Here is a 15,378-nt window from a genome sequence, read left to right on the forward strand (position 1 = left end):
GTGAGAAAATTCATGGGATGGGGCTCGACCTGTCGGTACGAGGTTCGACCATTCCTGCCGCCTTTAATAGGGGTAATCGAACCAAGGACCAAAATTGTGCTTGACTTAGTGAAATTATCGAAGTTATGTTCTATCCTAAATGCACAGAGAATTCATGCATGTGCTATGAGATCTTGAAAAATGGAAGTAGGAAAACATGATGTATGCTTGGAAAACATTTGGAGTTGAAAAACATTTCTCAGGAAAACGGTCAATCTCTCAGGAAACTCAGATGAAAAGTGGTTTTTGAAATCACGAGAAAGTCCATAAAGATGTGGGAAAATCATGAATGGTCGAAAATCCTGGGAAAATAGAAGTGATTCTTGAGAAAAGGTGAACATTTGAAAAAAAGGGAAACACTTCTCAGGAAAACTCTATCTTTGAGGATTTTCTTAGGAAAATGATGGAAAGTTTATAGAAAAACTCATTGGAGAGGAAAAACAGAAACTCGGGAAATTGAAATCCTGGGAATCTTACCCTTGAAATACTTGGAAATCGATTTTGATCTTTGAGGAAGATTGGAAAACTCCCTTTGAAAATCTCAAGAAAATAACATTTCCAAGGAAAAACGAAGGAAACTTGGATTTTCGAAATCCAACTTAGAAGTTTCTTGAGAGACTAGTTTCCATGGAAAACTGTGAACACTTGACTTGGGAAAACCGATTTTGGAAAATACTCATAGTTTCTTGATAAATCAATTTCTTTGTGAATGAAGTTTTCTTAAGAAAATCATGGGAAAACCAAGGATTTCATGATGTAACTGATATGAGTGAATGAATGCACTTTGAAAGATTTTCTAAGAAATTTGTTGGAAAAATGTGTATTAAGTCAAAATAAATCCTTCACGTATTCTGACTGTGGCCATGAATATGTTCAGAGTTTAATTGATTTAATGCACAATACTTTGCAAATATTGAAAATATGATGTGTATTTTAAGATGGCCTAAGAGTGTAGGCTCAATGTGACTGGTAGAAAGATGATGGATCTGGGTCTCGTCCATATTCCGACTAGGGCCGTAAATATGGATTCCACCGAGTCCATCAACTCCCTAAGAGTTGGTGCACGTGCCATTCGTGTACATCCATAGTGCTTTTGAAATAAAATGCATGGATCATATAAGCAGGATATTGCATAAATTTAAACTATATGATATGCATCCTAGTCTAAGTAGGAAATTAAAATCTTATTCCAAAATTTACATTATTACATCACTAAATAAATGAAATAAAAGAAATTGCAGACTCGAGCTCCTTCTTTTGAATGTCCCTGCCAAACTTGAAATAAGGTTAGCTCAAATATGTGGGTCTTTCCAAGATTTTCCAATAATATTATGAAATTATTGGACTTAATTGGATATAAACCCTATTCTCAAGCTTCCTTGATATTTGAAATGATGTAAATGCAAGAAATTCAGTGAAAAATGGTTTGAAATTTGAAATTTGAAATGGTGGTCAAAATGACCAAAATACTCCTAATTATAAAGTTATACCTTTAAAATCAGGGTTTTTTGAAGGAAAACTTGGTAAAATTGAGATTTCGAAATTCAAATTGAAACAAATGATGATGAAATGTAGTATGAGACATTATGACATGCTGCTAAACACATTAGGACTGTAAAATCAGAATTTGGCATTTTGCAATTTATCCAAAATAACGAATTTTGCTTGTTTTTCGCTTGGATTCGGGTCCTGCGGGGCGCTGTTTTGATATTATGGCTAAACCAAGCTTCAAATGAATTCCAAATTACACCAAATTCGGTATTAAGCATCTACCTACTCTGATAAACATCCTAGAATGCTAAAAATCACAAAATGATATGATTTGAATGCTAAAATTTAAAGAAAGGCCTAAAAATGGTGGATTTCGCCTATGGACCCGAACCAAATGCAATGCTTAATATGATAATGCAAAATTTACACCATAAAACTTCTGATATTTTTCAGACTGCTAAAGGACACGAAATGGAATATTTTTGGTTTTTACAGCTTCGGGATTTAAGCCATGGTGAGTTCGGTAGCAGGGATTTGGTTCTGACGAAGGTAAAATCAACATAATCTAATATAAAATGCTAAAAAAATAGACAACTGCCATGGAAATTTCTGATATTTAACAGAACTACTCACGACACCTACAGAAATAACTTTCATGTTTATGACTTTGGCGTTTGATCAACAGAAACATGGATAAAAATATAACTTTTTATTCCTAAATCGACAGAACAGACAAATGTGACCAAACAGATGACTGACAAAACAAATCTGAAACAGGTATCACAACTGTTCTAAAAATCACAGGCTTTCAGATGAAAATAGAGGACATCTCGAACATAACATTCACTTTTTACAGATTTGGATTTGGATCAATACCCAAAGAGAACCCATCGACCTAAGTCGATCCAAAGTCTTAGAGGCCCAAATCAGGCTCTGACACGTGTCCCGCACTCTCGGATTTTTGTCAGATATAAAAAAAATCAGAAACATCTGAGAAACTCAGGTTAAAAAATAAACATTTTTCCAAGTTCTGAACATCTTTTGGATCGAAAATAGGATCTCCTATGTGGGAGATCTCGATTTTACAAGTCGGAAAAGACATTTTAAAACACATCCCGGGTAGTAAAACCCGACTTACCCTTTTGAACGTTTACCACAGTAAACGAATTCAAATCTCTCCGAATTTTTGGCACATTTCTAGGAACACCTAAGGGCGCATTTCATGATTTTTTTGGAATTTTTAAAGAAAATTAAATGCATGAAATGACGTGTGGACTGACTGACAAAAACAAAGAGCTATTGAAATTGAGCAGAATTGAAATAAATGATTAATTAAACCTAATTAACCTATGAAACATGCTAAATTAATGAAATAAAATACAAATTAAACCTAGCAAAATGCATGAATGCTAAAAATTATCAAGGAAGCATAATTATGTATTTTTATATTTGTCGTTTTATGAGAATAGCTCAATCCATCCCTCGGATGAGCTCTTTCTTCAAACGACACCCGCATCAAATCATGATATGAAATCAAGAGGAAAAGAGGTGCACCTTGCTTCGTTACACAACTTTGAAACTCTTGAAAGGGACTGCTACCAAGGGCTTTGTTCGTACTTCGCTCCGGGCTTCGGATGATTCACCAAGATCGACCCACTGCACCTTCTCCACTGAGCCCAAAGGGGGCGTGAATTCCAAGGTTCAAAAATCGGGTTCTGAAGAAAAGCTAAGTTGAATTTCAAAGACCTAAAAGAAGCTCCTCTAGGCTGGGCGTGGAGCCTTGTTTTTATAGAATTTTCTAAAATTTTTGAATTTCAAACAGGCTCAATCTGAGCCCTCCATGTGGCGCCATCTCAGGGGTGCTATTTTGATTTTTTTGAGAAAATAAAATGGGAAATTTTGTGGGTGAGACACCTCAGCAGAATTTGAAAATTTTCAAAATTGGGTTTGCTTGATTTTCTCTGCAGGAGGCTCCCAGATTGCGCCACCTCAGAGGGTGCTCTCTTGGAGTTTGAAATTCAAATTCCTAATTTTCTGAAGCTTCTCAAATGGCGCCACCTCAGGGGCTATTTTTATTAAAAATATAAAAGAAATAAAAGAAATGAAGCCAAGTGGGGTTCTGGATTGACGCCACCTCAAAAGGAGGTTTGAGGTGTAAAGCTGAAGACAGTAGGAGCATGCCATATGGTGCCACCTCTGGAAGCTCTTGACACATGTCAGAAGGACAGGAGTGGAAGAAGCAGACTGTGCCACCTTAGAGGAATTCAAATTCTACTTTTTCTGCAGGAAAGGAGAGGCTGACATGTGGCGCCACCTCCAAGTTGCTCCTCACTGCCATGTGGCAGGAGAACAGGACTGGAATAAGCAAAATGCGCCACCTCAGAGGGGGGTTTTTTCTACTTTTTCTGATGCAGGGAGGTCTGGACATATGGCAGACAAGTGTCAGCTGTCTGGAGGGGTTTTCTCAAATGGCGCCACCTAAGAAGGAGATTTGAATTTGAAATGGAGGTTGGCCCTAGAGGAATGGAGGATGGACATGTGGCAGTTCCTCAAAGTGGCTCCTACAATGCCATGTGGCAGGAGGGAAAAGCAAGGAACATGTGGCGCCCTCATAGACAAAGTAGAAAAAGGTAGAACTCCAGGATTTGCGCCACCTAGTTCTTGTCTGAAAATTTTTGAATGGTTGCTTTTTCTGAAGAAAGCCAAGAGTGACACGTGTCCTTTATTTTTCTGAAGGAAGCTAGAAGTGACACGTGTCTCCTACTTTTCTGAGAAAAGGTAGGGGAAGACATGTGTCATCCTGTTTTTTCTGAAAGAAGCAGAGAATGACACGTGGCAGAGGGAAGAGAAGGAGGTCCAAGCCATGTGGCGCCATCTCAGACAAAATGGAAAAGGTGAAGTTCAGGATTTGCGCCACCTCTGGAAAGATTTGAATATTTGAATTCCAGTTTTTTCTGAAGAGAGCAGGAAATGACACGTGGCATCTACTTTTTCTGAGAAGGGAAGAGAATGACACATGTCACCTGCTTTTTCTGAAAAGAGTAGAGGATGACACATGGCATTTGCTTTTTCTGAGGAAATGAGAGATTGACATGTGTCCTCTGCAGGAGACACACTTCAAATGGCGCCACCTCAGAGGAGACAAGCCTACCTTTTCTGGAGGAAGCTAGGAGTGACACGTGTTTTCTGCAAGAGACACACTTCAAATGGCGCCACCTCAGAGGAGACAAGTTTTGCTTTTTCTTGACAGGACAACACATGACACTTGGCATCTCAGGGTGATCTTTGGAATGACACATGGCGCAGGGTGAAGATGGTGGATACTGACACATGGCATGGAATGAAGAGGGGGTCTAATGACATGTGGCGGCTTCTTAAGGTAGCCCCACACTGACACTTGGCAGATAAATGGGAAGATAGAGAAAAGGCAAGTGGCGCCAATCCAGGGGACAAGGCTCCTATATTTTTGGGTTTTTCAAAGTTCAAATTTTTCAAAAGAAAAGTCTATGTGACACCACCTCAGTGTGGGTCCCACATTGCTTCTTTATTGAAATAAAGACAAGACAATAAACCTCTTTTTGGAATTTTCATAAAATTAGGACTAATTGGTAAAACAGGAAATTTTGAAAAGAGTTGGCCCCTGTAGGGCGATTTTGTAAAAGAAGGATAGTTGAAATAGTTTAACAAACGGGCAAAATCTGAGATGAAATTTATTGAAAGTTATCCAGATTGTTTTCCTGAGGAAATATTTTGAAATTCAAAGCCCTGGGGGTAAAATGGGAAGAATTGATAATTTTGAAGACCCAGGGTTTTGAAATCAATTTTGAAAAGAGTTGAAATTCAAATCTGGATTGAAAATTTTGAAATCGAGAGTTCTGAACCTCGAAATGACATGCAGTGCAGTGCAGTGATATGAAATACTCATGCAATGATATGCAATGCCATGTCTTATGCAATAGAATCTTGAACCAAGACTTGGAGATTCCTGTCTTCTGTCAGGAATAAAATTTTGAACATCTGAGCTAAAATAGAGAAATTTTGAGAGTTGCAGATTAAATTTAGACTTTTGCAAGGTCCGGGCTCAGAAAATGACCATTTTGCCCTCCGGCGATTTCAAAGGCTGGATGCTGATGCTTGGTGGAAATGTTGGAGAGGTGAGTGAAAATTTGGGGTGTTTACAGATGCCCCTCTATGATACTAAGCCGGCTCGTGGCTGACCTTAGTGGCAAAGAAAAACACACCAAATTTGGGCTATATATATAAAAAAATGCCCCAGTTAGAAGGATCTGACTGGGTGTGAGGAAATTAGCCTGAGGAAGATGGTAGATATGAAGCGAAGAATGGAGAGAAAAGATTCACTCTATAAGAGTGAAGTTCAGGTTTTTGCCCTTAACCTAGATGGGACAGAAATACCTCGCACAGAATGAAGCTCAGGTTTTAACCCTTGACCTGATTGGGGAATGAAATATCTCATAGAAATGAGACTCAGGTTTGTACCCTTAATCTGATCGGGCAGGGAAATGAAATACCTCTTTGAATGAGGCTCAGGTTTGTACCCTTAACCTGATCGGGCGGGGAATGAAATACCTGTTTGATTGAGGCTCAGGTTTATACCCTTAACCTGATCGGGCGGAAAATGAAATACCTCTTTGATTGAGGCTCAGGTTTATACCCTTATCCTGATCGGGCAGAAAATGAAATACCTCTTTGATTGAGGCTCAGGTTTATACTCTTATCCTGATCGGGCGTAAAATGAAATACCTCTTTGATTGAGGCTCAGGTTTGTACCCTTATCCTGATTGGGCGGAAAAATGGAATGGAATCCTCGAAAGAAGAGACCATGATGGAACCTTCGGATTTTGCACAATAAATCCGACAAAGTTTTCGCAAAAGGAAGGAAAATAGGGTCTCTAAAGCTTGAAAAGGGATTGATCTTGGGCGTCTCATTGCTGAGACTAAAACCAGCTTTTGAAATTGCCTTTTGTGGGAAAATGATTGGTGGTTCGACCTCAAACCGAAATGGGACTGTCTATGGTGGGACAGTGGGGACACAAAGAAGTGTGCAAATCTGAGAGTTCATGCTCTCAAAGAAGGGAAGAAATCAAGTCCTTAAGAGGGATTTAAAATTGGTGTCAGGATGCATCAAAAACGAACATCAAGCTCTCACTTCACGTCAGGATAGCTAGAAAATATTGTCAAAGTGTTGGAAATTTTGCTGTTGATTCAAAATTCTTTGAAAATGTTGCACATGGTTGCAAAGATGTTCTTTCTTTTCTACCCAAAGCATTACCTCCAAACAAGGTTCACTTCGTAGAATCGAAATTGGAAACCCAAATTGTTTGCAATTGACCTTCTTCAAGGAAGCTATCAATTTCCTTGATATGAACAAGAAATAGAATTTGATATTATGAAAGCAATTGATGAAAGAGTATTGATAATAGAATTTCACAAGATTAAAGAGGATTCTTGATAGATTTGGCAGTTTGATATCCTGGGAGCTTCTCTCGTGATAATCTTTCTGCACTCTTTTGGTTTCTCTGGGATGTTCTTACTTCTTCTCTCTTTCTTTTTCCTCTCTTTCTCTTTTTTGGAAGGGTACGTTACAAACTCCTTCAACTTGGAGATGTTTCGATCCTTCTTGGACGATGGGCTTGGAGATCTTTGGATGACAGCTGAAATTAAATATCTTTTAGGGATTGTCGAGAGGTTCATCGCATCTGCCTTCATCTTGACAGTGCTTTGGACTTTCCCTGAAAGGATCCGTCACAAACTCCGTCATCTTGGAGATGTTTCAAATCTTCTTTGGCCCTGGGGGTCTACTCGCTTAGTTCGCCTTCATCTTGATGACAAGTAAGAGATCCCTTTTGCGGATATTTAATTGCAGCTTAGGTGATTTTGAGGAGACAGGGCTTGGGTGAATTCTCTCTTTTCTAGCACTCAGGATATTTCCACTGCCTTGTCTTTACAAGAATAGCCTTTAAAGATGCGCTATTGACTGCGATCAATATTGATCATCTACAACTTTTCAATAACATTGAATCTTCTTTTCTGGCCATATCGAGGACTTATCCTTCATCCTTCTGGTTGGCCAATAGAAAGAATTTGAATTCTGAATCTCTTTTTGCAAAAGCTTCACTCTTTCGGAAGTAATGCTGTAGGTAAATTGAGATAGAGATTAGTGCAATAAAGATTTTGAAATCAACAAATAATTTGATTGACAGATTGACAAAATTTTCTCGAAATCCTTGGTGAAAGTGAGTATTTGAAGTCCGGCTCAATACATTCTTGACGAAAATTCTCCTCTCTTTTTTCCCAAAAAAAGAGACTCAGGCTTAGCCCTTACTTGAATGGGAAATGGGAAATACTCCTCTCTTCTATGAAGAGGAGGTGTTTGCAAAATGAACTTTCGAAGAGAAATTGAGCTTTCGTCAAAGCTCCCCAATATTAGGCTTCTCTTATGGAAAGGGGGCCGATAATAGTGAGGTCTGAAAAATTGGGTCATGAAAGGAACGAGTCCATCACACTCTCCCTGCAAAGAGGGTCCTTCATGACGAAAATGGCCTAGTATGAAATTGGGGGGTCACAAGAAAAGCGAGTCTCCGTTCTCCCTATCAAAGGGTTCCTTGTGTGAAATTGGAAATTGTTTTGCAAACGGTTCACAAAGACGCGAGTCCCTTCAAACTCTCCCTGAAAAGGGGCTAAGTGAACAAATTGGATAGCATGTGAAAAGAACGAGCTCCCTCGAACTCTCCCTAAAAAGGGTCTCTCGCAAGAAAAAATGATTGAAATTGGATATTCAGATTGATTGACCCAAAGGTCGAAATTGAAAATTGGTTGCTGGAAATTGGATGACCCGAGGGTTGAAATTGGATGACCTGACGGTCGAAATTGAGAATTGGTTGACCGAAAGGTCGAAATTGTGTGACTCGAAGGTCGAAATTCGAAACTTGAGTGACCTGAAGGTCGAAATTTGGAAATTGGGTGACCCGAAGGTCGAAAATTTGGAAATTGATTGACCCGAAGGTCGAAAATTTGGAAAATGATTGACCCGAAGGTCGAAAATTGGAAATTGAGTGACCTGAAGGTCGAAAATTGGAAATTGAATGACCCGAAGGTTGGAATTGGAGAATTGCCTGATTTGAAGATTTAAATTGGAATTTGGAGGGCAAAATATCAAATTTGAGCAATTGACATACCCTGATGATTGAAATGACTTGGATCAATCAAAGGAGAATGATGAGTTCGAGTCAGAGCTCAAATAAAATACATAGAGATCACGAGTCGGAACCCAGATCAACAAAAGAAAATGAAGAGCTCGAGTCCCGACTCGAGTAAGGTAATGAGATCATGAGCCGAAACCCGGATCAACAAAGGAAAATGAAAGGCTCGAATCAGAGCTCAAATAAGATAATGAGATCACGAGTCGGAACTCAGACCAACAAAAGAAAATGAAGAGCTCAAATAAGATAATGAGATCACGAGTCGGAACTCAGATCAACAAAGGAAAATGAAGTGCTTGAATTAGAGCTTGGATAAGATAAAGAGATCTCGAATCGGAACCCGGATCAAAAGAGAAAAATGGAGAGCTCGAATCTGAGCTCGAATGGATAAGGAGATCTCGAGTCGGAACCCGGATCAACAAAGGAAAATAAAGAGCTCGAATCTGAGCTCGAATGAATAAAGAGATCTTGAGTCGGAACCCGGATCAACAAATGAAAAAATGAAGAGCTCGAGTCTGAGATCGAATGAAGAGATCTCGAGTCAGAACCCAGATCAACAGAAGAAAATGAAGAGCTCGAGACTGAGCTCGAATGAAGAGATCTCGAGTCGGAACCCGGATCAACAGAAGAAAATGATTTGAATAAAAACCTGAGTCGGAACTCGGTTTTCCAAAAAGTTGGGATTTTGAAAATGTACCAGTTTGAACACTGGATTTTGAAATAATACCAGTTCGAGCATTGGGTTTTGGTTCAGTATTGGTGATTACCTTTCAATTTTGAATCATTAGGAATTGTGATGGGACTGTTTGTTGAAATCCCAGTACTGACCGGATTGTTGTTAATGCAGTTGAATGCAAATGAATATGAATCGATGTATATGAATGCACACGTGCGTGAAATGAGGAATTTGTTTATCCTGTCTGCATACAGAACAAAATTTTAAAAATGCCCCAGTGTAACTGGGAAAGAAAGTTTGATCATTATTTGGAGACAATAGGAAGGATTACAAGAGGAGGATAAATGTTTCAAGTATAAAACTTTTTCAAGTGTCGAGCATTAATGGGATCTGGTAATTCTACCCCATCGGCATTGATGAGCCGATATGAGTTGCGAGGTAATGCTTCTTTGACAACATAGGGACCTTCCCAATTTGGCGACCATTTGCCGTCGGGACGATGCTTGAGATAAGTTGTGGATCGAAGTACTAAATCATTGACTTTGAATCTTCTTTTGATGATAGACTTCGCATATTGCCTGGCTACTCTCTGGCGATAGGATTGAGCATTCTCTGCTGCTTTTAGCCTTCTCTCGTCGAGTAAGTCTAGTTGTACCAGTCGCTGCTGTTGGTATTGATCAAGAGGTAATTCTAGAAGCGACGCGAATTTCAAAGCGAGCTTTTGAACATGTAGCGGCAATACTACTTTTGCTCCATAGACCAATTCGGATGGAGTAGCATTCGTTGGAGTGCGAATGGTGGTCCGGTAGGCCCATAGTGCATCGTGGATCTTCTCATGCCAGTCACGGCCTGTTTCTACAGTTCGCACCAAGATACAAATTAAAATCTTGTTGGTGGCCCCTGCCTGACCATTCCCTTGAGGATAGTAGGGAGCGGAAAAATGATGATAGATCTTGAACTTTGAGCAGAATGTCTTCATCTTTTCATTCTTGAAATGACTGCCATTATCTGACACGATGTCATGTGGGATGCCGAAACGGCAAAGGATGTTCTTGTGAATAAAAGAGACCACGTGTCGGCCTTCTACTGTGCGAAGAGTGATAGCTTCTACCCACTTGGTGAAATATTCCGTTGCAGCCAGGAAATATTTGTGGCCATTTGAAGTTGAAGGAGTGATGGGACCTACGACATCGAAGGCCCACATAGAGAACGGCCATGGAGAGACAACATATTGCAGATATGTTGCGGGAGCATGAATAGAAGGTGCATGTATTTGGCATTGCACACACTTCTTCACATAATGATAACAATCTTGTTGCATAGTTTTCCAGTAGTAACCTGCTCTGATGATATGCTTAACAAGGGTTTGGTAGCCGACATGGCCGCCACAAATGCCTTCATGTGCTTCTCGCACGACTTCTTTGGCTTCTTCTTCATCTAAACATCTGGAATACTCTGAACTGAATCCTCGACGGTAGAGAACATTTGCCAGAATAAAATATCAGGTAGACATACGCTGGATTGCTCGCTGCTCTTTCTTTGAGAGTTCTGGAGGAAATTTGTCGGTTTCTATGAAAGTTTTGATATTGTAATACCAAGGCTTCTTCTTTTGCTCAGCTTGGTTTACATGCTCTATTGGAAGGAAAGCAGGTTGGTCAAGTCTGCCAATTTCGAAGGAGCGGCAAGATTCTTCATTCTTGAATGCCATAATGGAGCCTAAACTGGCTTGGCTATCGGCCACTTAGTTAAAATCTCTCTTGATATGGAAGAGCTAAAATTCTTAAAAATTGGTGACAAGAGCTGAAACAATTTTCTGATAAGGAAATAACTTTTGATCTTTCACTTGCCATTCGGCTCGAACTTGATTGACAACAAGTAACGAGTCGCCGTAGGCATGCACTCTCTTAACATTGAAGTCTAGTAGAATCTTTAGGCCTTGAATCAAGGCTTCATATTCAGCCATGTTATGGGTGCATTGAAAGTCTAACTTGAGAGAAAATGGAATCATTTCTTTCTCAGGAGTGATTAATAGGATTCCAATGCCTATTCTAGCCATATTCTTGGAACCATCGAAAAACAAATTCCAGATCGGGTATCGCTGGATGTTGCATATTTGCTCATCTGGGAAATCGTCTTCGGCTTTCACCTCTTCTGCCAGAGAAAAATCCGCCAATTGATCTGTAATTGCTTGGCCTTTGATTGACTGCTGCGAAACATATTCTAAGTCATATTGCATCAATAAGACTTGTCATTTTGCGACTCGTCTGCTGAGGAAAGGTTGCTTCAAGATGTACTTGAGAGGATTGAGTTTGGACAAATTTTTGACTTCGGATGCCAGCAGGTAGTGTCTTAGCTTCTGACACATCCACACCAGAGCTAGGCAGGTCTTCTCTATTTGAGAGTATCTCTTTTCATAATCTATGAAAGTCTTACTCACATAATAAATGGCGTGCTCTATCAGGCTGCCTTCTTTGTATTGCGCCAAGAACCCGCCGCATGCGACTTGATTGACTGAGATGTATAGCAAAAGACGTTTTCCCAATTCTGGCGGCTTCAAGATGGGAGGATTGAAAAGATACTTCTTGATCCGATCGAACGATTGTTGACACTCCGGTCCCCATTCGAACTTCACTCCTTTTCTGAGCAAGTGATTGAAAGGTTCGTATCTCATTGCCAAATTGGAAATAAACCGTCGAATTGACTGCATGCGTCCTTGAAGGCTACGCAATTCTTTGAGATTCTTCGGGGGTGGCATATCAATGATAGCCTTTGCTTTGGCTGGGTCAATTTCAATTCCCTTTTTGCTGACCAGAAAACCCAACAGTTTGCCTGATTCAACTCCAAAAACACACTTTTGTGGGTTAAGCCTTAACTTATAAAGGATGAGTCGCTTAAAGACTTGATCAAGCGCTTCGAGGTGATCTTCTCCCTCTTTAGATTTCACGAGGATATCATCAACATACGCATCCATGATTTTGCGCATCTGATCATGAAAGATAACGGCCATTGCCCGTTGATACGTTGCTCCGGCATTCTTGAGCCCAAAAGGCATAACTGTATAGCAGAAAGTGCCCCAAGGCGTAGTGAAGGAGGTTTTGGATTGGTCGCGGGTGGCCAACTTAATCTGATTGTAGCCGGAATATCCATCCATGAAAGAGAACATAGCATGTCCTGTCGTGCTATCGACTAGAAGATCGATGCTTGGAAGTGGATAATCATCCTTCGGAGTTGCTTTATTGAGGTCTCTGAAGTCTATGCAGATCCTTACTTTGCCACTTTTCTTTGGGACAACGACGATATTGGCTAACCAATCTGGGTAGTCAATAGCTCGGATAAATCCTGCTTTAAGCAGATCTTCAAGTCCTTCTTTGACTTATTGTTATATTCTAGTATCCATTTTTCTCAGCTTTTGCTTAACTGGTTTAGCATTCTGCTTCAAGACGAGACGGTGTTCGACCAATTTTGGGTCTAAACCCGGCATGTCTTCATACGTCCATGCGAACACTTCGTCATGTTGCTTGAGAAATTTAATGAGTCTTTCTTTTTCTTCCGCACTCAAACTGGTTCCGATCTGGAGAATTTTGGGATCTTCCTCTGAACCGATATTGACATCTTCCGTCGGATCTTGTACTAGAGCAAATGGTTCATCCTGCTTCTGAACTGCAGCGAACTCTGGTAACTCTTGAAGAGACTGATCATATTCTGTATAATCATCTGACTGCTTTGCAATCTTGCCATCTTCGGTGCTTGCCTTGACTTTGTGAATTGCTGCCGACTTCTGAAAAGCCTTGGGATTGAGAACGAGCTTCTTGATTGTCCGAGAAGTCATTCTGAAATTTTAGATAAGAGATTTGGTTCAGATAAATCGGCCTATCGTAAGACAAGTAATCATTTGAAGAGAACTATGCATAAAATGGCATTGAATTATAAAATGAGGAGATAGAGAAGGAAGATATATGGCATCCGGATAGACAAAGAAATTTGGAATTTTATTGATTGAATTGATCAATGACATTTGATAAAATGAGACATTTATTTTGGAAAGAATAGAAAGAAATAACAAATGGTCTTTATTGTGCCCCTTTGACAAAAACAGTCTTCTTTGGCATGCTTCCTCCGGAGAACCCGAGTCCTGTTCTGTGGGGACGATGCTTCTGGACCACTGGCTCAATGCGGCCATCTTCGTTCATGCCGAGTCCTTTGAAGGATTGATAACCATGTTTCAGGTGCAAATTGAATCCTTTTCTTGCCTTTATGAATTGTGGGAACAACGAATGATCTTTAATAGCGTTGTAGTTGATTCGGCCTCCAACCTTGAAGAATTGAGGAACTCTCCATCGGGTCGTGGCTACCGTGTGCAGAGATAGCTCTGATAATGCCTGAAGTATTTCTCGATTCTCTTCGAGATTGATCTCTTCACTTTCCCTGATGCTGGGAATATTTGCATTGAATGATGGCCGAGGAATCATGGGCTGTGGGACCCTTTCTTCTGGGTCTTCTCCCAGTATTGTGGTAATCATTCCACCTTTGGACCATTTTACACATTGATGCAGGGTGGAAGGCACTGCATTTGCGTTATGAATCCACGTCCTTCCGAGCAGCAAGTTGTAGGTGGGTGGTACATTGACCACATGGAAAAGGACAGAGTGCACCGAATAGTTGATGAACACTTCCAGAAATATTTTGCCTTTTGCCGTTTGACCATGGTTGTCAAACCCATAGATAGTGATGGGATCTGGAATATATTCTTCGTCCTTGATCCCTAATGCCTTCGCTGTCATCTTGGGACAAATATTGAGGCTACTGCCTCCATCGACCAGCACATGTGGTACTGTCATTCCCCTGACTCGAACGACAATGTACAAGGCATTATTATGATATGAATGAGGCTTTGGAAGGTCCTCATCCGAGAAGGTGATTGGCGCATTGGTCATGGCAGAATTCACAATCTGTGCCATATCTTCAGGAGTGGTATTGGGCTTAACTTTGATTTTCCTGAGTAAATCATCCAGGACTCGTTGGTGCTTGCTAGAATTCTTGGCCAAGTCAAAGATGGAAACATTGGATAGAGCGGTCAGAGGCTTCTGAGTTGAAGTTTTCAGCCTGGGTTTGATGATTTGCTTGAAGAGGTCAGGAGTTCCCTTTGACTTGGTGGCTGACTTTACAAGTGCTTCCGAAACTTTCATCTTGTCGAATGCTGAGATTAGGTCCATTTTCTTAGAATCAGAAGCTGCTTGTCGTAGTACTGACACCTGGTGCTGAACCTCGAGATCTTGTGCGGAACACGGCTTGATGTGTTCATGCGACAGGAATGGCTGTGCGGAGACCACTGCCGTGGTGTGCGAAGGGAAGGGGTGATTGAGAATGTCCATTTTCTCTTCTTCTTCTCCTTCCACTAGAAGATTTTTTTTGATGAGATCTTCTATAATGTTTTTTAAAACAAAGAAGTTCTCAATGTTGTGTCCCACTGTCCTGTGGAACTTGCAAAACTAATCTTTCCATTTCCCCATAGGCACAGGGGGATCAGCCAATCTGGGCAACTTAACCATCTCTTTTGACAGCATATATTTGAGTACATCCTCGAGTGATTGGTCGAGAGGAGTAAACTTTCTGTCGTAACTCCATCCTTCATGTCTAGTCTTCTCACGCAGTTTCGGCCCTTGATCCTGCTGAGGAGGCTTGCTGTATTGAGGGGCAGGCTTTGCTTTCTCATCTTTGTTGTTCGAACTTCCTGCGCCATAGCAGTAATCCCTTTTCTGCCCTTTATGCTGATTTCGGCCTTTGTTGTTGTTGTTGGCAGAATAAGTAAAGTGAGCTTTCTTCTTCTGCTCACCTTGGGAGTTGCTTTTGGAAAAGGTGAAGCCTTCATAGACTCCATTTTCCACACTAAGCTCGAGCCATTCGGCTCTTTCAGTCAACTCGATGAAAGTCCTGGATGGTGCTGTGGAGATC

The sequence above is a fragment of the Nuphar pumila genome, chromosome 8 (genome assembly GCF_984573655.1).
Source record: "Nuphar pumila chromosome 8, dmNupPumi1.hap1.1, whole genome shotgun sequence".
Lineage (NCBI taxonomy): Eukaryota > Viridiplantae > Streptophyta > Magnoliopsida > Nymphaeales > Nymphaeaceae > Nuphar > Nuphar pumila.